The sequence below is a fragment of the Mustela erminea genome, chromosome 1 (assembly GCF_009829155.1).
Source record: "Mustela erminea isolate mMusErm1 chromosome 1, mMusErm1.Pri, whole genome shotgun sequence".
NCBI lineage: Eukaryota > Metazoa > Chordata > Mammalia > Carnivora > Mustelidae > Mustela > Mustela erminea.
This window is the reverse complement of record NC_045614.1, coordinates 122,203,572-122,227,690: the sequence shown is the minus strand read 5'-3', so window position 1 is coordinate 122,227,690 and position 24,119 is coordinate 122,203,572. Positions and strand designations below refer to the sequence as shown.

Sequence of the window (24,119 nt, the reverse complement as noted above, 5' to 3'; positions counted from 1 at the left end):
CCTTTTTAAAGGCCCTATATCCAAACACAATTATGTTCTGCAGTTCTGGGTATTAGGACTTTAACTTATGAACTTGGTGGAGGACACTATTCCATTAGTAACCCTTGAGTTTTTTTGAATGAGTAAAGGAATGTTATTTTGAACTGGTTGGGACTGTGCTTTGCTTGAGAAAGCCCATTGCAATGTTTTTCTTACCTCCATTATAGCACTGTTTTGTATTACACTAATTTACATACTTGTTTTATCTCCATTACAAGTTGTAAATATCTTGAGGGCAAAAATTATAGTTGTGTGCCTATTATAGAATACATCTTCAAGAGGGAATTACTTAATTAAAAGAAAAAATGACACGTTCACTCTCAATTTGACACTCTGGTCAATTTTATTTGGATTTCAGCAAGGAAGAAGAGTAAACAATTGTTTTAGAAGAAAGAATTATTATTTTAAAGTATTGAGATAAAATTAAACATGTGATTTAATCAGTCTTACTAAAATTGAAGGCAGTATCTGATTTCAAGGAGCTGCATATGTTTATATCAGGTTTTTTTATAGATGGCTATTTTTATATAAGATTAATGTTATAGCTCTAATTGATATTATAAAGTACATACATTTAAAAAATTTATGTAATTATGGTTGTAGGAAAATGTTATTAAGTAAACCTTTTACCTTTTGCCTGATTGAAGAAATTATTTCAGGTTTAATTTTGCATTTCCAAAGCCTTAGTAGGAATGGTATGACCTCTTATCAAGTAAGTTGGACCACCCAGTGGATTTATCTATAGTGAAACATATGGATGGAAAAAAAAGCATTAAAAATATTTAAGTATTAAGGTGCATTTAATTTGCCACTGACCTAACTTTGTCATAAAAGTTTTCACAAGTTTCGTCTGATTAAGTCACAAAGAAGTTAATGAAATATATGAAAACATAGCTTATGTTTTTTATTGTATATTTGCTGGAACATTGCTTTAAAAGTGTATAGCAATGATGGTTTAATATTATGTCAACCAATTCCATACCCATTCCTTCTTGGTGTTTTGCAGGGTTATTTATAAAATAACTTCACTGATAGCTGAAAATATCAGCTTTTTACTATCTAGCTAACTTTACAGCACCTGAAGGATGAATGTTTTCTGACTCTTTGGCTCTCCGTTGTTTGTTTATACATTTCTTAATTTAGCTAGCTGCTTAATAAAACTTTATTGGGGGCCTTTCAGGTATAATATTATTACTAGCTGTATTATCTGGGTAAATCCCTGAACCATTAATGTGCCTTGGTTTTGTCACCTGTTAAATAGGGATGTTAACGCTTCCTATGGCTTTTGAGGGTATTAAATGAGCTCATGTTGTGACAGTTCCTAGACAGGACTGGACATAGAGTAGGGACTACCCCAAGTGTTATTTTCTCCTCCCTTCCAATCTGCTCCCAGAACCTCTTGTTTTACTTGTGATTGTCCAGAATTTAATTATAGCAGAATTTTGTAACTTTAAGGTTGGAGAATATTTTAGCAATAATGTTGTTCTTCCTCCCCTTTTTTGAGAACTTGAAAATGGAACTAACCTAGTCAGAAAACCCCACTGTTCAACTGGAAAACAGTTAATTTAATCTTACTCAGTTATTTTCCTTGATCATTATAGCATTTGGTACGGTCAGTGGAGAGAAGGAAAGAAAAGAAAAAGGCAAAAATTTAAGGCATGTTGGCACTATATTTCTTGTGACTTTTGTGGTGTCAGTGTGTCTATGTCTAGTTACTTGGGTTTTTCTTTTGCTTGTCTGTTTGTTTTATCTCTGATTAAAAGAGAGAGAGACTCATATCAATTCTCAAAATTGACATAATTTTTAAAATTTTGCTAATTTGGGAAATTAGGGAAACTTGCTTTATAATCAATTTGGTTTTAAAGCATTAATTACCATTTGAAAGAGAAGTATTTGCCAGTTTTTTGCCAGTATTTGCCTTCATGACTGGTACACTAGCATCAGGTTGCCATCTGCCTTTACTTATAGGAATTGTGCCATAAACAGAGCTAGGAAAACAGCATGTTTCATGTACTAGCAGGCTGGATTTTATAGTCACTGCCTTTCCTCCTAAGTGGCTTAAAAGCTCTCTGAAGTTGGTTAAATATGTTTCTGCTTCTGCCATCTTCTTCACTAGTTGGGGATAATAATGATTATTAACTATGACAGTAATAATGTTATTAGGATAACTAATAATTTCAATAGTGCTTATTGGAAGAAGTACTAAAGAGCATCTATATGGACTATACTAATTTCCAATCCTATTGAAAATAAGACATCATTGTTGTGCAGGGAAGAACTCTTAGATGGTCTCCAAGATTCCTGCCTCCTGGTGTACATGAGTAATCCTTTCCCTTGAGTATGGTCAGAATCCTCAAATAAGATGAGATAGTTACCACCTTGATTATATAACAAATGGTGGTAGAGTAGTCCCTACAGTGATTTTTTTTTAAAAAGATTTTATTTATTTTGACAGAGAGAGACAAAGTGAGAGAGGGAACACAAGCAGCGGGGAGTGGGAGAAGCAGACTTCCCACTGAGCAGGGAGCCCCATTCGGGGCTTGAACCCAGGACCCTGGGATCATGACCTGAGCTGAAGGCAGATTCTTACAACTGAGGCACCCAGGCGCCCCTCCCTGCTGTGATTATATTGTGTTATCTGGATGGGGGATTATAATCAGGGAAAGGCTTTCCTGATGTCCTAGAAGAAAGTAAACAACCATTTAGGGCTGCCTATGGCGACTATATGATAAGGAAATGTGAGTAGCATCTAGTTGCTGAGATCAATCCCTGGTTGACAGCTACAAGAAATTAGGGACTTCAGTCCTATAACCACAAGGAGCTAAATTCTCCCAACAAGGTGAATAAACTTGGAACAGAACCTCTAGCTCTAAATGAGAAATTCAGTATGTCTAATACCTTAATTGCAGGTTTGTTAGACCCCGATGGGGAGGATCAACCTAAGGAAAACTCAGACTTCTGACCCAAGGAAACAGACAAGAAATGTGTGTGGGGTTTTTGTTGTTGTTGTTGTTTGTTGTTGTTGTTTTTAAAGATTTTATTTCTTTGAGAGAGGAAAAGAGAGTACAAGTAGGGATGATGGGAGGGGTAAGGGAGAAGAAAGAGAATCTCAAGCAGACTCTGTGCTGAGCATAGAGCTGGACATGGGGCTTGATCCCATGACCCTGAAATCAGGGCCTGACCTGAAAGCAAGAGACAGTTGCTTAACCCAACTGAGCCATCTAGACACCCAGAAATGTGTGGTGTATTAAGTGAAATTTGTGGAAACATGTTATGCAACAATAGAAAACTAATGATTGTGTAGTATAAATATGATAGACATGGCTAATCCTATACTTTTATACTTAATTTGATCCATTTCCTTTAAAAATCAGTATTCATAAGCATGATAAGGACAGCTTTTCTTTTATGATGGATTTGAAAGGAATTTTGGAAAACAATGATAATTAGTTATAATTTCTTAAAACAATCTTACAGCTTTGGAACATAATTTCTAGAAGGATATTCTTGTAATTTAGAAAGTATGAGAAACAATTGAGCCTATATTTGATCTTTTAGTCATATTCACAATTATTTGTTTTAATGCAAGTCCAGTTTGTCTAGAGTATTTTATACGTATTGTATTGTTTTTATGTTTCTAAGAGTGCTCTGAGAAGTACCATTTCCTGTGTGTTTGCCTTGATTTGGTGAATGAGCTGTTGATTGTAAAAGCAACCACTTAAGCAGAAATGACTGTTCATCTTAACTTATAAGAATGTGATACTGATAAGACCAAGCCCCTATTTGTGTGCCAGTTAGAGTTGCTGTACTCTGTAGGATGCAACTATTTAGATATCTATACTCAAATTCCATTCTCTGCCTTAGGGAAATCACCAACAGTGTGCACTCATCAAATGGCTTATCTTGACATAGTTGTAAATGAAGTATAGCAAATCCTTTTTAGAAGCCCACAGAAATTCACTGTGGGACACCAAAATGTTTTAATTCCTTCCTCTGTCCCAATGAAGATGTAAAAAACAAGTAAATATTAAGAACCTAGGTTTTACATTTTTCCCTTCAGTTGAAGTCAAGGGTTGGTAGAGGTCTTTGGAGGGTCCATCAGCTGTTGCTATCCTTTAGGAATTTATTCCTGTTGCCAGCTGCAAAAATTCCCTAAATCTTAAGGCACCCATCTAGAAAATGTCCACACTGACAAGTCTACTCTGGAGGTTAAGTAAACATACATGAGATTGTAGGCAATTTTATGGATAGCACATCGGACTAACAGACCAAATAGGGTGTAAAAACAAAAACAAAACAAAACAAAACAAAACCCCCCAAAACCCAAAAATCAAAGCAGCAACAGCAATAACAACAATAACAAACTAAAGTTTTAATCAGCCCTAGGGGAAGCTTCTGATTGGATAAGCACTGTTATTGTTCTTCTGGAATTTTTTATGCTTTTACCAAATTGTGATAAAAAAGATAAAAGTAGATGGGGCACCTAGGTGGCTCAGTGGGTTAAGCCTCTGCCTTCGGCTCAGGTCATGATCCCAAGGTCCTGGGATCTAGCCCCATATCAGGCTCTCTGCTTAGCAGGGACTCTGCTTCTCCCTCTGTATCTGCCTGCTTCTCTGCCTTCTTCTGCCTACTTGTGAATTCTCTCTCTGTCAAAAAAAAAAAAAAAAAAAGATAAAAGTAGAGACTTTGAATTCCATGTTGATGGGGACCATGCCAGTTGTTTTCATTTTGGTATTCCCAGGGCTGAAGACAGTTTTACAATATACAGGTGTTCAGTAAATACTGAACAAAAAAACTGAATTATAATAATGGCTTCTCTTCAAATGAGGTGGATGATAAAACATGATGTAAAGGAGCTTGTCTAATGATTGCATTGTGACAATCCTTCCATATTTTGGCTTAATTTTACCTAAGAAGCATATTCACATCTGACCTATAAAAGCACTCTGGTAGTTTTGAAGAGGGATGAAAGATTATGGAAATGAAACAGATAGCCTTTCCCTAAAAAGCCACACTTTCATATTGTTCCCAGTCAAAGCTTTTATTCTTCCATGTGATCACACCTCCAGCTGTATGTTTGCTCTATTCCACTGAACCCTGTTTATGCCTTTGTTTGTATCATAAAGCATATAGAATAAGGGTGAGAAGTAAAAAGTACAGGTTTTGCTGGTAGCAGTTTTTGACTCTTGAAGAGAGATTTTTATATCTGCTAGGATATATTTATAGTTCCTGCCCAAGACAGCCATCATTTAAAAAACAATCTGTTACTTTTAAATTACTGAATGCAAAAAATATATTGAAAAATAAATACATTGCTGAGTGACTTAATTTTTAGAGGAATGATTGATTTTTCCTCTGGCATTTTAGTGAGCCCTATCATTTGCAAACCTAAGTAAATAAACTACACAAACACTTAAATTAACTAGAACAAACAAACTGTGGGGGCTCCTGGGTGGCTCAGTGGGTTGAAGCCTCTGCCTTCGGCTCAGGTCATGATCTCAGGGTCCTGGGATCGAGCCCCACATTGGGCTCTCTGCTCAGCAGGGAACCTGCCTCCCCCTCTCTCTCTGCCTGCCTCTCTGCCTACTTGTGATTTCTGTCTGTCAAATAAATAAATTAAAACAAAAAACAACAAACAAAAAACAAAAAACCAAACTGTTAATAACACATGTGCTAATACACAAAACTGTGTTAATACACACTTTTTCTAGTGGCTATTTGAAAAATCTTGACACCAAATGCTTTGAACTATGCTTATTTAGTTTACTAGACATATGGATAAATTATTTTTCCAGAAACATGTAACATAAATCTATATATAGATATAGCTGATCAACAAAGTCATGTTTTTTATACAATTGTAATTTAAAAATATTAATCTACATTCATTGGCAATTCTTGAGAGCATTAAAATCTGGGGAGGTGGGGTACCTGGCTGGCTCAGTCGATTAAGCATCTGACTCTTTATTTTGGCTCAGGTCAGGATCTTGGGGTTGTGAGATCAAGCTCCAAGTCCGGCTCCATACTGAGTGTGAGCCTGTTTAAGATTAAGAACCTGTATGTCCCTATAGCTGCTACCTAATAAAATATGCAATGAAGATATGAAACCTAATTTATATAGGGTTTTCCTCATAGCTATTTCACCGTTAGCTTTCATAACCTGTATTTCTTGTTTTTCTTCTCTCTCTTGCTCTCTCTCTCACACACACACACACACACAAACACACACACACATGCACACATACATACACACCTATTCTTTAATCTACACTTCCCTGTTTTCCAAGACGATGTTTTGCCCTGTGGCTATAATAGAGAAACAGCTGTGATTGAAGATGTCACTGTCTCTGTTAACATCACCTGCCTCCATAACAACTCTGATTCATGTTTTAAATAAATGTGTCATGACTATGATTGAATTATTATCAGGTGTGAATGGATAAGAGTCTCAGGGAAAGTGATAAAGATTTTAAAGGCTTCTGAGTTTCAACATGAAACTTTGGTCCTCTTCCCTTTTCCTTCCAAAGCTGGAACTATTAAGTACAAAATAACTTTGGTCTTTTTCCTTCTCCTCCTTTTTTCCATTCTCTTCTCTCGTGCCTTTCTGTCTTCCCCGTTTTGTTCCTTCTCTGTGACAGAATGGCTTTCAGGAAATATTAGTAAGATTGAGGTGAACAAAATTTCTTCCACCTTCATTACTTATCTCTCTTCTCTTGCTTTTGTGTATAACAAATTGTGGTGTGGATGGGCTGGTGATTTGGTGAACCAGAAATGAAAGAGAAGAAAATGAGAAACATGGGGGAACGTCTGTAGGGAGAAGTGGGGCAGTGCTCCCTGAAGCACGGCGGCCAAGTTCTAAAGTGGGCATGCTTATCTATGACAGTACAAAGTGTGGATCGTTGACGGTGGGTCATCAGGAATTTCTAAAAATTCTAAGACCTGAATATGTTTATAGATTGATCATTTTTTCTTAGGCATATGTGTAGGGGAAAACACCTTCCTCCTACATTTCTCCTTCGCTCCCTCATTACTACCACACTCAGCACTTCTGACACCCAGTATGTGGGAATTTTTCCCCATAACAAGCAATTCCCAGTGACACCACCTGGGTGTCCTACAGTTTAATTTGGTTTTGGCATCATCCACCTGGAGCCTGTCCCCTCACTCCTACTTCAGGTGCTAATCCCAAGCCTCCTGTGTTTCTAACCAAGTGCTACAAATCAGAGGTTCCTACAACCCTTCCTCAGGTTTGATTAATTTGCTAGAGCAGCTTACAGAACTCAGGAAAACAGTTTACATTCTGTTTACCCGTTTATTATAAGGGATATAGTAAAGGATACGACTGAATGTCCAGATGGGAGAGATGCACAGGGCAGTGGGCCCGGCCCTTCCGTGCGCTCTCTAGGCCACACTGCTCTCCTTATATCTCCACGTTTTCACCAACCCCAAAGCTATCCAAATGTCATACCATTGGGATTTTTGTGGTAGCTTCTTCAAGAAGGCAGGATCAATTAATTCCATTTTCAGGTTTTCTCTGCTGTCTGGAGAATGAGGTGGTGGAGGAGCTCAAAATTTCAGTCATGGCTTAGTCTTTCTAAACATTTTTTTTTTTTTTTTTTGTCAGAGAGAGCGAGCACAGGCAGACAGAGTAGCAGCCAGAGGCAGAGGCATAGGGTGAAGCAGGCTTCCTGCTGAGCAAGGAGCCCGATGTGAGACTCAATCCCAGAACGCCAGGATCATGACCTGAGCCGAAGGCAGCTGCTTAACCAACTGAGCCACCCAGGCATCCCATGGCTTAGTCTTTCTAGTGACCATCCCCTACCCAGGAGCTATTCAGAGTCCCAGCAAGAGTTTCCCCAGAGAATAAAAACTGACTGCTATTACCCAGGACTTTCCAGGGGGGTTAGGAACTGTGTCAGGAACCAGTATCAAAGACCAAATATCAGAACAAAAGATATTCTTAGTGCTATTATTACTTAAGAAATTACAAGGAATGTTAGGAGCTCTGTGCCCAAGAACGAGAAGTAAAAACTAATACATATTTGTTTTTCCTATCATCTTACAGCATATTTTGGTTGTATTTTTATATTATCAAACTTTAGATCTCTTCACATTTTAGATACATCTATAGTATGAAATATTTTTAAATATGTGAGTATTTAAAGTCTGAATAATAAGCGAATCTGTTCTTTATGCTCTAATAAGGACAATGAGTTAATAACATGTATATGTAAAAAGAGAATGCAATCTTACTTAAATTTAAATAACATTTAAATTTAAATAAATTTAGACCCCTTAAAAAAATCGTCGTATATAGTATTGGAAAAATTCATGAAAAATCCAAAGGTGGAATAAGAGTTCATTACACATATTTGTGACAATAGGATTTTTCAAAAAAGTAACTCTTTTTCTAATTATAAAAGTAACATATGTTCATTAAAGGAAATTTGAAAATGGTGAACATATAAGGAATAAATAATCCTATCGCTTAGTTTTAACCACTGTTAACATCTGTGTATTTTTGTTTATGTGAATATATATATAAATATATATTTATAATATATTCTTAATCTTTCTTAGTAAGGCTGTCCAAGTTTTTCTTTAAGTTATTTATATTCACTTATGTTTATATTCATGTATATTACTTATCACACTATTTATACAGTGCATTCATGTGCATCCCTGCATTCCTTTTATTGTGATTTATGTTAGGAGAGGAATTGGGAGCAAGTACAAGTAAGAAAAATATATGGCAAAAAGTGCTCAATAGGGTTTGGGTCCCAGGTGAACCCTTCCCAGATCTGTGACCATTAGATTACGTCATTCACCTTTTTTTTTTTTCTTAACTTCAATTTCTTCATTTGTAAAGTAGTATAGTATAGAGATTAAGGGAAATGGTAAATTTTAAAGGTGCATCTCAATGCTTGGCATATTTTATATAATTATTTAAAGCTACTTACTGTTTTATTATTGATAGCAATGGAATGATGGATATTGTAGTCAAATCATCCTCTTGGGGCACCTGGCTGGTTTAGTCAGTAGAGCTTGCAACTCTTGATCTCAGGATGTGAGTTTAAGCCCCACATTGGGTGTAGAACCTGCTTTAAAGTAAAAAGAAAAAAAAAATCATCCTCTTCAAAGAAGAAACAGGATGCAAACACTTTGTTTTAAAGACGATTTTAAATAACATTATTTAACAGAAACTTCTCTGATAAATATGCCAACTTGCCTGTAAAAAGAGAAAATAACTTACAGACTTATTAAAAGATGATTGCCTTTTTTTTCCCCTCAAAAGATTCAAGTTTTGGGCTTTAGCATATATTTTTCTTAGTGGAGGAGAGTTAAGTTATGAATCCACAGCTCATAAAAGCTTGGATATCTCACTTAAGTGATCACTAAGGCCTTTTCATTCTGCTATATAAGTATCTGTGGGAGTCTCCCCCAACCAGGTCTCTTCATGGAAGAGAAAGGAGCACAGTAAGCATAGTTAGAAGACTGCTGACCTCAAATACAAGCGGTATGACCTAGGGATACCTATTCACCTTCTTAGCTAAAGACTCAGCCTCCTCTGTTGAATCGATGATATCCTAAAAAGTTCATTGAAAAAAGTCTATGAAATAATGTAAAAATAATATATCACTTAGGAAGCACTCAACCACTAACTTGCCAGGCATCCAAAACATCAGTTCTGGTCTGAATTATTGTTCAGCTGACATAGTTTCTCATGTATATATATGAATTCATCTTTAAAGCAATATTTTATTGATAGAATGGTAGGTTTATGGTAGAAAATCTCAGGTCTAAGATCAAGGAACTAGAATTTGGTCTCATCAGAGTAGAAGGGCCATGGGGTATTTAAAGAAACTGGAGTACTTGACAAATTTTCTACAAAATACATCTTCAGAGCAACCTCTAGTGGAGTGAATTTTAGCTTAATTTAAGGCTGTGAGACCCTCTTCTTAGGTGAAGTCATTTATTTAACTCCGATATGTAAAATAAAGGTGTGAGACCCACTTCAGCTTTCTTCCCTCCCCACTCTCATCCTATACCAGGATTAAACCCCAGGGAATCTATAGAATTTAGGTGAAAAATACTGGTCCAGGATAATCCAGTTTTATTTGGAAGTTACCACCTACAACCAGGTATGATAGTCAAAATATTTAACCACTAATAGGGCATGAACACTGACTACTCGCAATATATGCCAGCTATGCACATCATGTAAGGTTCTATTGGTATTGGTGCCTAGGGGCAGGAATTCAGTCTTGCCTTATAATCAAGGGTTTTATCCTTGGAATATTAAAATGATTTGATTATATATGGCCAAAATATTAGATTTCTGTGAAATATTAAAAGACCTGGCAAAGCATATTTAACACTCATACAGTTTTAGTAGGCGCCAAGCACTCTTTTACATGCATTAGTTCCCATAATTTTTACAACCATTCTGTATCCACAAAATTATTATGCATTTTACAGATGAGGAAACTGAGGCATAGAGAAAACTGAAATACAGAGGTGAATAAACTCACACAAGGATGTACTAATAGGGAGAGGAGTCAGAATATAAACCAGGAAGTTTGCTTTAGCATTAGGGTTCTTAACACTATCCTATGCTAGTTTTATCATTAAACTTGCCGGGCTATTTAGAAAATATGGTGGAGTTAAAAAATTTTAAGTTGAAAATTTCTCTCATGTCTCTTTTGCTTACATATTATTTAAAATTATTTGGTCAATTTGGGGGCACCTGGCTGGCTCAGTAGTAGAGAATGCTACTCTTGATCTCAGGGTCATGGGTTTAAGTCCCATATTGGGTATGGAGTCTAAATTAAAAAAAAAAAAAAATATATATATATATTTAGTCAATATTAATGTCAGTTTTTAATTATTGTTGATTGAAGTGCTTGAAGATAGGCCTGCATACTAGCGGATGAAAATCCCAGCATTAAGCAAAATGATTTGTTCTTTTCTGTAATATAATTTTTTTAAAAGGTATGTTTGTTGGTATACATGAGAGTGGACAGGGAAAAATCTATTAATTTTGATTAACCATGCTCCCTTAACTTTATTATAAAATACATATTTTCCCCAATAATAGCAAAAATTATTGTCATACATAATAAACTTTGGAAGGTGAATTTATTTCCCTAATATGACTAAGATCAAAGCTTTAAAAATATCATTAGTTTTTACATATAATTATACATTTAATTATAAGTTATTCTAAAATATTAGGAAATCCCATTATACTAATAACTCAGAAAAGGAACTAATTACCTTTCAGAATCAAAAAGTCTTGAGAAGACCCAAGAAATGATACAGTAGGTTTCCCTGGAAGCACATATCTTTGGTGTATTTTTTTGTAGGCAAATGTTAAATTTATCTTTTTTTTTTTAATATTTTATTTATTCATTTGACAGACAGAGATCACAAGTAGGCAGAGAGAGAGGGGGAAGCAGGCTCCCCACCGAGCAGAGAGCCCAATGCGGGGCTCTATCCCAAGACCCCGGGATCATGACCTGAGCCGAAAGCAGAGGCCTTAACCCACTGAGCCACCCAGGTGCCCCTGTTTAATTTATCTTAAAGGAAATATTAACAAGAGAATGTCTGATGATAAATAATTTCACTTTCTATCTCTGTGAGTCAGGAAATAATTCACATGAATGATTGGAATTTTTTTCTTTTTGGGTGGAAGGAGACAAAAGGGAGGATTATGATCACTCAGAAGATGTGTTGCCTATTTAATTCATAAAAGAAAAAGTGTTATCAGGGCGCCTGGGTGGCTCAGTGGGTTAAGCCTCTGCCTTTCGGCTCAGGTCATGATCTCAGGGTCATGGGATCAAGTCCCACATCAGGCTCTCTGCTCGGTGGGGAGCCTGCTTCCCTCTCTCTCTCTCTCTCTCTCTGCCAGCCTCTCTACCTACCTGTGATCTCTCTCTGTCAAACAAATAAATAAAGTCTTTAAAAAAAAAAGAGTAAGTGTTATCTTAAGACAGTGTTATCTTAAGACATTCTTTGGAATGTCTTAATAAACTGGTTTTGGCTCTTTTAACCTTCTTTTGTAGCTCTTATTTTCTTCAAAGCATTTTTCTCCTGTCCTTTGAAGTCCTCTAAATTTTTATTTGTCCAAATCTGTGTATTCTTCACCTCATCACAGCATTGTAATAAAAGACCAGACTTACTATGATTGAAATTTTATTTTTTTTCTTCTGTAAGCATGTTGTCCACTCTATAATATAAATATATAAAATATATAATGATATTGTAATCTATTTTAGCCAATTTAAATATATTTCTTAAAAAACAAAAATAATGAGGGGCACCTGGGTGGCTCAGTCAGTTAAGCCTCTGCCTTCAACTCAGGCCATGATCCCAAGGTCCTGGGATAGAATCCCATGTCAGGCTCCCTGCTCAGTGGGGAGTCTGGTTCTCCCTCTCCCTCTGCCCCTCTCTCTCTCATGCTCTCTTTCTTTCTCTCTCTCAAATAAATAAATACAATCTTTAAAAAAATGCAAATTTAGTGGATAGGAATGTAATAGAACGTTACAATAAAATATTATAACATAGATTTTATATTATAAATATATATTCTTCCATGAAAAACTGCTTAAGTCATTATTGAATTGATGTGTTTGTTGGCATTTGGGATTCTGTATATCTTAATGAAGCAGTGTTCTGCCTCTAACATTCATAGGAATCCATCATTGTACATTTCTGATGAAAATCTTTCCGTGGCTCCACATTATCTTCAGGTTAATGTCTAAGCTCTCCATAGCCCAAGAACCTTAAAATTTGACTACTTGTGACCAATTTGACTTTATGTATTACCACTATTCCACCTCTTGAAGCCAGGCTTATTGTCTTTTATCTCTGAGTTTATAGACTAGACTGGCCTTTCACTTCTTACTCAGTATAGTTGCTGTCTTCCTTTGGAACCCACCCCTGATATCCCAGGCTATTCTAGTTTGTCCTTCTCATAGCACATAGCACTGTGTATTTTAATTCCTATTTAGTTATCTGTCCCTTCAGTGGGTCTATAAAGTTCTCAAGAGCAAAGACTTCTGTTTCATTTATGGTTGGATTTCCAGAAATTCATATATAATATATGCCATATCAGAGGCATTTGTTGATTGGATGCATGAATTAAAAATGATGATTATAATTGTAACCCTCAAAACATTGAGAGATCATTAAATAGTTTCCAAATCAAAAAAGAAAAAGAAAATTGTTATGAGTAGTTTTAATAAGGATGCATTTCTTTATAAATATGCTATCTAATATTTAGAATAAAGATAACTTTTATTAATTGGAATATTTGCTTGAATGAGAGAAAAATTTTCTAGTTACAGTATTTAAAGTTAACAAAAATTTATTATGTTTATGGGGACACATTTTTATGCATATTAGGCTTGTTCCTTATGCTATAAATAATTCCTCCTCACTTGATTATGGTTTTAATATATCTTATATGTTTTATATTTTCAAACAATTATTTGCACAGTTTTAATCACATCCATTATATCTTCAAAACTGCATTTATAAAAAGCTGCTGCTCTCAAGACAGTGTAAAATATCCTGATATTAAATTGTATTTAAAATTGAAGATATATTTGTAATTTATATTCATTAGTTCATAAAAGATAAAAATGAAGCCCTAGGGTAAATACTAGATTCTGTAAATAAGCCTTAAATTATGACAACAAAACTTACTTTTTCTCTTTAAAAATTCAAAATGGTAAAATAGTAACAATGTTAACTTGGTTTTTCCCACACTAGTAGAGATGATTGTAGCAAGGAAAAGTCTTGTTCCTTTTATCCTCCTAGGTCCAAGGCCTGGAACCCTCAAATCAAACTGACAAAGACAAATTAACAAGAGAAAAAAAAACAGTTTAATTATGTATTTTTGGGATTTATATAATGAATTGAGACCCTAGGAGGGATTTAGGCTTATATACTATCTTAGGCTAAGCAAAGGAAAAGGGGTTTCTGAGGGAGGGGAGGCAGGAAAGATATAGGAAAGAAGGGTTGTCTTGTAATACAAATAAAAGCCTCTCAGATGATGACTGTCTCTGGGAATAGTTCTCTTGCCTGTTAGGACCTATCTTTACAAATGGAAATTTTCTTTGTAAGTTAAATTATTTTATATGTGGAGTGTAGACAGGGGCTCCTGGTTGTTTAAGAATACATTAATTATTAAAGATATTTTACCACTGTGAGATAGGGGAACAGCAACTATTAAGCAATAAAAATACTTTTTATAATTTAATTTAATTTAATTTTAATTAACATATAATGTATTATTTGCCCCAGGGGTATAGATCTGTGATTCATCAGGTTTACACATTCCCAGCACTCACTATAGCCCATACCCTCCCCAATGTCCATAATCCAACCACCTTATCCCTCCCCCCCAACCCCCAGCAACCCCCAGTTTGTTTTGTGAGATTAAGAGTCTCTTATGGTTTGGGGCACCTGGATGGCTCAGTGGGTTAAGCCTCTGCCCTCAGCTCAAGTCATGATCCAGGGTCCTGGGACCGAGCCCCACATTGGACTCTCAACATAGCATGGAGCCTGCTTCCCCCTCTCTCTCTCTGCCTGCCTCTCTGCCTACTTGTGATTTCTTTCTCTCTGTCAAAATAAATAAATAAAATCTTAAAAAAAAAATCTCTTATAGTTTGTCTCCCTCCTGATAAAAATATTTTTCAGTGAACTGATTACATATTTAATTTCTACTCAAATATCCCCACACCCCTATCCCTGGTTTAACACAAATCTTTATATCCTCATCTATCAAGATCAATCTTGTTAGGTCATCTAATAAGATCATCTAACAAGATCAAACCTTGATCAGCCCCCTCTATCTAATATTGTTTACATCTGACTTTACATAAGCAAATTGAATGTGTAAAATCAAAACCTGCAATAAATGAAAGATTTCATGAACTTGATGTATGTGCTGTTGGCAAAGTGATCAAATTATATGCAGAGCCATTGGTGAATGGTGACTGGGCACAGTGCCTCTACTTTGTTTGATTATACCTGGAATTTAATTTATAAATGTGAGGGAGTGACAACACAGAAGAGGTCAATGCCACTGAAAGAAGTTTTATTACTTACAGTTTCTAAGAGAAGGAGGCATGCCACACCATGTTGGGCCATATGGGGAATTGACAGGTTTGGTCATGAGGGAGATATAGTGAGTGGACAGCATGACCCAGATTGTTTACTGTAGTTTCAAAAGAAGGGCAGGGCAGGGTAAAGAGTATTGGTCTGGTTGGTTTGAATAATTTGGGGAGCTCTGGGCCATAGAAATAATCTCTAGATCTCTTGTACCTAGTCCTGGGGTGATTAGGACATTGGGAATAATGGCTTGGTGTGTAAACTAGATAGAAGGGTTAGCTGGGGATTTGAGGTGTAGATTGGTTGGTTTGCCTATCAAAGTCAGGCTGGCAGGCAAATTGTTTACAGTATCCAGGATTAGCTCTCTGGGGGTTGAGGGCAGTCTCTTCCAAGATTAGCAAACTTCCAAGATGGTAACACATCATAAAATACAGAAAATAAAAACATTAATGCGTACTACCATAGTCTTCACAGTTTCTCTTCCCACTTTACTCCCAGCATTTAGTCTCCTCATGCATGCTTATAACCTATACTTTTTTCAAGTTTGGTTTTCTCTGTAGTAATTATAAAATATGCCCATAAAAGGGATTTCAGATAATAGCAGGGTGGGTGTTGGAAAGTTTGAAAAGACTGCTATGTATTTTTGTTAAGGAATTAAGAGAGGCAAAAAAAAAAAAAAAAAAGTTTTGAATATTATTGAGGAGGATTTTTATGTTAATTATATAAAAACCAAGCATTAAATAAAGAATCGTGTGTCCTGCTATTAAAATTTTTTCCCAGAGAATTAACTTGGTAGTGACTTGATTCATTGTTTGTTCATTGTAAGTATTTAGGGTGCAATTATAACCTAAATTTTTTTTTAAATATAAAATAGGCTCTGGTAATATTTCAACATGAAGTCCTATTCAAACTCTTCCTGGATGTTTAGTATAAAGTTTGGTGATTTACTTAAAGTAGTGACTTTTCATTAGACTTGTGTAATCACTCCATTGATATATAATATGGGTAAAAGTAAAACTTTTCTGAATGAAGCCAGGCTATTAGGGGAAGAGTGAAGAAATCAAGGAGGAGTAGTTCTGTGCACCCTCCCTTTATCACAATTTTCTGGAAAGTTTTCGGCTTCTGCAAAATATCTTTAAAAAACTATAGGTGGTGCAAAAATAATGAATACTGTTATGCTGGAAATAAAAAAAAATAAATTAAAAAAAATCATCTACAAAAAAAAAATAACTATGAAAAAAAAAAAAACTATAGGTTGGGATCAGTGTTTCAAAAGTTTCATATTCAGTTTTATGGTTATGTAAATTTTTAATAACACTGGATTAAGCAAAGTTAATAGTTTTTTTTTCCCCCAATATCTTCTTGGAACTATTAAAATGATAATATGCATTATGGATCTCCAAGGTGACATACAGAATTGCCCACAAGACGTTTTTCTTTCTTTCCTTCCTTCCTTCCTTCCTGCCTTCATATTTCCTTCCAGGTACCTCTTAGGTCTAGTATACTGCTGAATATACTGTGGGAAACTTTGTTCTGGAGAATAGAATGAAAGGAAAGTCATGTAAAGTCTTTGTTCTCCACATAGTTCATTTATCAAATTGAAACAAAAACTCTGTTCAGTTTTCTCAAGTTGTTTTGAAGATCAGGTTATATTGTTTTGGGAAATGGGTTTTCAAACTACATTGTCATAAGTCATAAGTTGCATTATTGATATTATAGCACTCATCCCTTTTATTGGAGTTTTTTACTTCCATGTAAAACTTCTCCCAACATGTTATCATCTTAAGTGGAAGATTTTTATCTTCTTCATTAGATATTCTCAATATCAAATGTAATACCTTATACAGAAGTAAGCTCTGTCATACTTAGGTTAATAAATTGTAAATGGACCAATGATATCTGGACAGTGAAGTATCATTATAGAGTAGTTAAACAGAACTATGTTCAGATCTGTTCCTCCTCACTTAATTAGTTGTGTCATCCTGAGCAAGTCACTTATAAGTAGGATGTTCCATAATGATTATGATATGCAAAATGTTAAAAAAAAAAGCTTGAGATTAAAAAACAAAAGTACTAACATTCTGATCCTTTGGAAACCCAATATGAATAAATCATCAAAATATAAAATGGAGGTTGGCTTTCAAAATGTGTATCATTTTTAATTGTCATATGTTACTATATATTGGATTTAACTCTGACAATTTATATTGGAAAATTATAACACTTCTTTTGTTCAGAGGTCAAATGACAGCAGAGGATTGCCTGAGTGTGTATACATATGGGCAATTTTCCAATTGAACCCAACGTGGTTGCTAATCTACCAAACTCGGACTGACTCAAGTATAGCTTGTTTGAATTTTTTTTTTTTTTTTGTCCCAATAAAGCAGTAATTCTCAGAGTGTGGTTCTAGGAACAGAAGCGACAATATCACCTGGGAACTTGTTGAAAATGAAAATCGTCAGGTCTCACTGTCAGATTTAATGAATCAGAAACTCTATTGATGGGGCCTGGCACTCTGCTTTAAAAAGCTTTCAGCAGATTCTGAGGAACGTCAAAGTATGAAAGCTACTGAAATAGAGAAAAAGAAACAAACATTAATACTTAGTTTTATAATGAGTGATTATAAATGAGCTATGAGTTCTTGAATACCTGTCTGTAAGGAATTTGAGAAATATGAACATGAAAATGTTGAACGCAGAGGTTAAGCATTTAGAATTGAAGAAAGATTATTCAAGAACACAGTGAAGTCTGGTGTGTCCAGGTGCGGTGCATTATTTCTCTGTAGAGTTTACAAGATGTAATATAATAGAAAAAATCCTTCTTAATGTACGTTTAGGTCCCTATATTTGGTGAATATTTGGGAAATATTTGTAGAAGTGGTTTACTTTAATTCAGCCAAGATCATTGACATTTTGGAGTGAAATGTTTTGAGAAACTCAGTTTGTCTAATATTAGTGGGTCATTAGGTCATACTTCCATATGGAATTGTCATGATACTGGAGCACATTAAACTTGGAACTTAAGGGATAAATAAATAAATAATAAATAAATAAATAAATAGACATTGCTTAGTATTCCGACTCAAACTAAAAATGCTAATTAATCTAATGAAGAGTAAAGGCTGTGTTCATTACTAATCAGATATAAACCAAACAGAATAATAGATTTTGACAAATTATAGAGCTATTTAGTAGAAATGATGTGATGTGATGTAGTGATTTTAGGAGCCATTCACATATGTTGGTGAAAATGAATCATTCTTTAATTGTGTCTAGCCATTTTTGAATGCAAATATAAAAATAGAATTGTTCCCTTTTCTATCATTTTGGCTGTTTCAAGAAAAACCTTTTGATGTAAATGTGAACTTTGACCAGTCTCCCTGGAATCTTGTACACGACATGTGACCTTAAAATTTTAACTATATGGTTAAACATGGCTGCATGAACATAAGTTCTGTCTCTTTTATTTTTTTTTAAGATTTTATTTATTTATTTTAAATAGAGAGAGAGAGAGATCACAAGTAGGCAGAGAGGCAGGCAGAGAGAGGGAGAAGCGGACTCCCCGCTGAGCAGAGAGCCTGATGCGGGGCTCGATCCCAGGACCCCGAGATCATGACCTGAGCCGAAGGCAGAGGCTTAACCCACTGAGCCACCCAGGTGCCCAGTTCTGTCTCTTTTTTTAATGGATTTATTTGAATTGCTGATAATTGATTAGCAACTATGACATCTATAATTTTGTTGTCTAGATGACATTAATTTAAGTCCTTTTTAGAAAATAAAAATTCATGTTTGAATACTTAGCAGGTTATATATCAACATTATTAGTAATAAAATTATAACTTTATGCATATATATGGATTACTATTAAAAAATAGTACAGACATCACCTGTTCAACATGTAGATATACTTGGTCATCTGATTAAAAATCTGGATTAAAAATTTCCCATTGGGGCGCCTGGGTGGCTCAGTGGGTTAAGGCCTCTGCCTTCGGCTCAGGTCATGATCTCAGGGTCCTGGGATCGAGCCCCACATCGGGCTCTCTGCTCAGCAGGGAGCCTGCTTCCTCCTCTCTCTTTGCCTGTCTCTCTGCCTCCTTGTGATCTCTGTCTGTCAAATAAATAAATAAAATCTTAAAAAACAAAAAAAAAAACAAAAAAAAAAACTTCCCATTGACTCTTGGGCATTGACAGTTCTTAGAGTATTATGACTGACACAAACATATTCATTAGTGATCCTTCATTCCAATAATTTAAGTGCAGAAGTTTAAGACTTAAAGAATATTTGCCAACTATGATAAAATAAAAACAATAATGATAAGAATATATACATTCTTAATTTAAGAAATCTGCCTTTTATTATTAATATAAAATATCTGTTTTTTTTTTCCTAACATAAAAACTAATACTCATCAGATAACACTATTAGGATTTTTTAGACTATAAAATTATACTTGGTAAACTGTAAGGTAGCCTGAATCTTGGAATGTGAAGAACAAAAACCATTAGTAAATCAGTCATGGTTCAAGTTATATCATCACTGAGGATGTAAAGCATAAACCCTCAGAGGAGATAAATGATTAAGACAAGATCAAGGATAAGAATTCTGGTCATGAGTCATAGATGTTTGAGTTAGAAAGAACAATAAGAAACTCTGATATAGGTTGCTGTTAGGTAAAGTATTTTTGTCATTCTATATTTGAAGCGGCTAAGATCCAGATAAGCTTTAATCCTCCCAAGTACCTATATTTCACATAATTAGAACCAGTGAGGAATAAAGAGGAAAGAAAATAGCTCCTAAAGTCAGGCCCTGTATCAATTTACAGATAGTGTCCCATAATCTTCATGGCAGTCACATGATAAGAATGTTATAATCCCCATTTTTTTTAATGAAATAAAAAAACTAAAAACATAAGATAATTAGTGTTTTAATGTCCTAGGGCTGTTGCAACAAAATGCCATGAACTAGTTGGCTTAAACAACAAAAAGTTGGGAAAGTCTCCTGTTGTGGAGGCTAGTTGTCTAAGATCAGGTTATCAATAGGACCACGTTCTCACTGAAGGAACTGAGGAAGGAGCTATTCCAGGACTCTCTCTGTTAGCTTCTGGTAGTTCCTGGGCTTGTGGCAGCATAATTCCAGTCTCCTCATGGCATTCTCTCTGTGTATATGTGTGTGGGGTGTGTGTGTGTGTGTGCAGGCATACATATGTCTGTGTTCAAATTTCTCTTTTTTATAAGGACGATAAGCCAATGTGGTTCATCTTAACTAACTGCATGCATCAGCAAGGATCCTATTTTCAATTAAAGCCATATTCTGAGGTACTGGGAGTTAGGATTTCAACAAATGAAACCTTTTTTTGATGTGGGGAGAGCACATCCAGCAAATTGGTAGTGCAGTTAACATTTAATTGCAAATTTTTCTGGTTTTATATTTTTGCATTATTTGATGGCAGAAATAAATTTATACTTTGCTCCATAAAGGATATTTTAATGTGTTTTTCTATTTTTAATAAATTGGAAAAGAGATTAAGGTAAGGTTGTGATAAATAATTTATTGGGAACAAAATCATGTAAAGTTTATAATGCCCCATGATGGATTTGGGCTTTTATGTTGTTAGTAGGTAGGAAAAATTTCAGCAGGACAAGGTGATAGTAGTACAATTTTAAAAATATCAATCTCCCAGTAATATGGAAGACAGATAGTAGGAAAGAAAAACTAATCACCAGAAAACAAGTTTAAAGTTTCTAACTAAAATCTAAGCTTGAAAATATAAAGTCCTGAAAAGATGGTGCAGTGAGAATGTAAACCTGGGATAGATAAAACCACTTGGGGAAGATATATTTCATAAGACTTGGTTGTTAATTACATGTGGGAATAGAGAAATCAGGAATGATAGAGTTTTATGACTGGACATTGAAGAAAATGGTAACCTCCATATTTAGTAAGAACATTTCACTTTGTGTTTTAATTTTTTAATTTTAATTGTATTTCTGGATTCCGCCCCCCCCATTGTCTTACATAATAAATTTCCTTGCTGATTCGCTAAGGTAACCTTAAATAACAATGGTTATAAATTCTTTAAGGAAACCACAAAAGCAGATTTCCTGCTGAAAAACTATAGTGTTATATATAAATGAATCAGTTTCTGTGAGGATAGAACAGAGCATCACGTAAATGATGGATTGTGGAGTTTGTATAGGAGAATTGAGTTTCTGTGAATGCAGCACTGTGTCCCTTTGATAAACACCACCATCAGACACCCATACCCACTTTGGTCCTAAATTGAAACAATTGATCTAATATTTCTTAAGTTATTGACAACTTAGAATATTTTTGTTGTCTTATCTGACCATATTGGCACAGCTGTGGGCTACTTGGTGCTGTCACGTGGTCATGTCTGAAATATATTTTATCAGTTATGTTATTCAATGTGCTGTTTGCATGGTATCCACTATTAATCCTGATCCAATGAGAAGGAATAAGAAAATGAAGCTTTATGTCTCAAAGGAAATAATTAACACTTTCCAAATGATTTAGAATATTTTAGTTCCAAAAATATTAGATATAGTTGGAGGTTTTTATAAAAGTTTTACAAAACAAAACGAGGGATAGATTTATTTGGAGATAGTTTTAAATAGGATTAGCTTTTTAAGATTGTATATATATGGAAACCTGAGAGGAACTTTTCAAAGCTGATAAAACAGGGAAAAGTTGGGTTGTATAAAAATAGGATAAATTTTATAAGCTAAAGATTGATATAGGGATCGTGTTCTACAGAGGCAAACAGATTGTCACTGCTATCTTAGATCAGTTGCTTTAAGTGCACATTTGAATCATTTGGGAGCTTTTTAAAACAATGCAAATGGTTGGCCCTATTCGCAGTAGATTCTGATTTGATTGGCCTGGGGTACGTGGGACGCAGACAGACATCTGCATTGTTTAAATCTCTGCATGTGATTCTGTTTGCAGTCAGAAGTGAAAGGGCACTGCCCTAGAGCTTTTGTCAACTAAGAAATTACATTGTTAAACATTATTCAATAGTAACATTATAACAATATAACATTATAACAGTAACTTCATAGAATCCTATTTGCTATCAGCAATTAACATATTACAATGAACAAAATACAAGCATTTATATACATATTATACACAAATACCAATTTATATCATAATTTACAAGAACTTATTGGGGAGAAGAAAACCTTGGTACTTAAGACATTAGGTCTATGTACAGCTCTTTATCTGATATGTCATTTGCTAATATCTTTTTCCATTCCGCAGACTGCCTTTTAGTTTTGTTGGCTGTTTCCTCTGCTGTGCAGAAGCGTTTTATCGTATGGTTTTATCGTATGGTTTCATTCATATAATATAAGAAATAGCACAGAGGATCATAGAGGAAGGGAGGGAAAACTGAATGGGAAGAAATCAGAGAGGGAGACAAACCATGAAAGACTCTTAACTCTGGCAAACTGAGGATTGCAGAAGGAGAAAAAAGTGGTGGGGGAATGGGGTAACTGGGTCATGGACATTAAGGAGGGCATGTGATGTGATGAGCTATGATATGTACTGATTAATCACTGAGCACTACATCAGATATTAATGATGTACTATATGTTGGCTAACTGAATTTAAGTAAAAATAAAATTAGCTTTGTGGAGCAGAGGAAGATAAACCCAATTAATATTCTCAGTTTACCACACAGTATAATTATTATTCATTTGTTTAATACATTTTTGTTGAGTAACAACTAGGTAGCAGATACTACTAAATGCTTGGGGTAGAGCAGACAAAAATCCTAGCCTTCATGGAGCTTATAATCCAATTGTGGTGATTTAAAAATTCCTTTGAAATTTAATACCATTGCTTTATTTTCTTTGTATTTCTTCTGAGATTACCTACAAATTTCTATTTTCTGTAATGATATAAGTCCTTTTAAAAATAAGCATTTACATTTTGAAATTGAGTATAACAAAAATATATAAAATTATTAATATATGCAATACACTGATATGTCATAATTATGAAAATATTACATGAATGACAAATACTTGGCAAATTCTTACCATCCATAGGTGGGCCCTAAAATAGTTTAGTTCCTCAAAAATGTAGGAGAAAATAGAGTTGGAAGCTTTGTTTATATTTAGGGAAGTATATTGTTTAGAGTCATTTTAATTTTCTTCATTCAGCACATGTTTTATTTAAACTTTATGTAAGAACATTAGCTGTCATTCAGTACAATCAGATATGCCCTATATCCTATTCTGAAATTCCTCCCCCTATATGCAAAACAACCAAAAGCTGGAAGACAGATGAAGGAGAAAGAAACCAGAAGAGAATAAGCAATTAAAATATGCTTCTGTATGGAGATAGAAGTGATAAAGGCTGTCCTTGAAAATATGTTGATTTGAAACAGAGGAGCACCAGCCTTATTGTTCATTTGAGAAAATAGGCACATAATGATCTTTACAATGAGTTAGTATTATGTTTGGAAACATTAGCATTCAAATTAAGTCCATGTGTAAGATTACTGTGTGTTTTTACACATGATTAAATCAAACCTACAGGAAAGGCAGTGTCTGTATGGAGGCAGGGCTTCTTGTCTTGTTTTTCTGTAAGTCTGTACCTGGCAGTAGAGCTGAGTTACTGAAAAGCAAGTAATATTAAAATTGACCTGAATAAGTGCAAATTATAAAATAAATTAGCTTACCATCTTTCTAAGAGATACCATGTCTTAAATGGCATACTTTTCTAGAACGATCTGTTAGAACAAGTAATTTTGATATCTAGTGACCTGTTAAAATTTAGTTCAAGGTTTAACAAAATACACCGGTGACTATAAGGATATGACAATGAGTATGATGAGATTAAGAACAATTAAGATTTATGGTTTTATCATTTCTATATTTAATGCACTGAGAACCACCTTCAAACTTGTTAAGTTTGACCTACAACTCTTCATA

The 24,119-nt window shown here is 34.7% G+C and overlaps 1 protein-coding gene across 4 annotated transcripts in view; it reads left to right on the top strand.

Moving 5' to 3' along the window:
• Positions 1–24,119, top strand: part of NAALADL2 (N-acetylated alpha-linked acidic dipeptidase like 2) — a 1,358,868-nt gene that overhangs the window by 528,378 nt on the left and 806,371 nt on the right. The window lies entirely within an intron of this gene.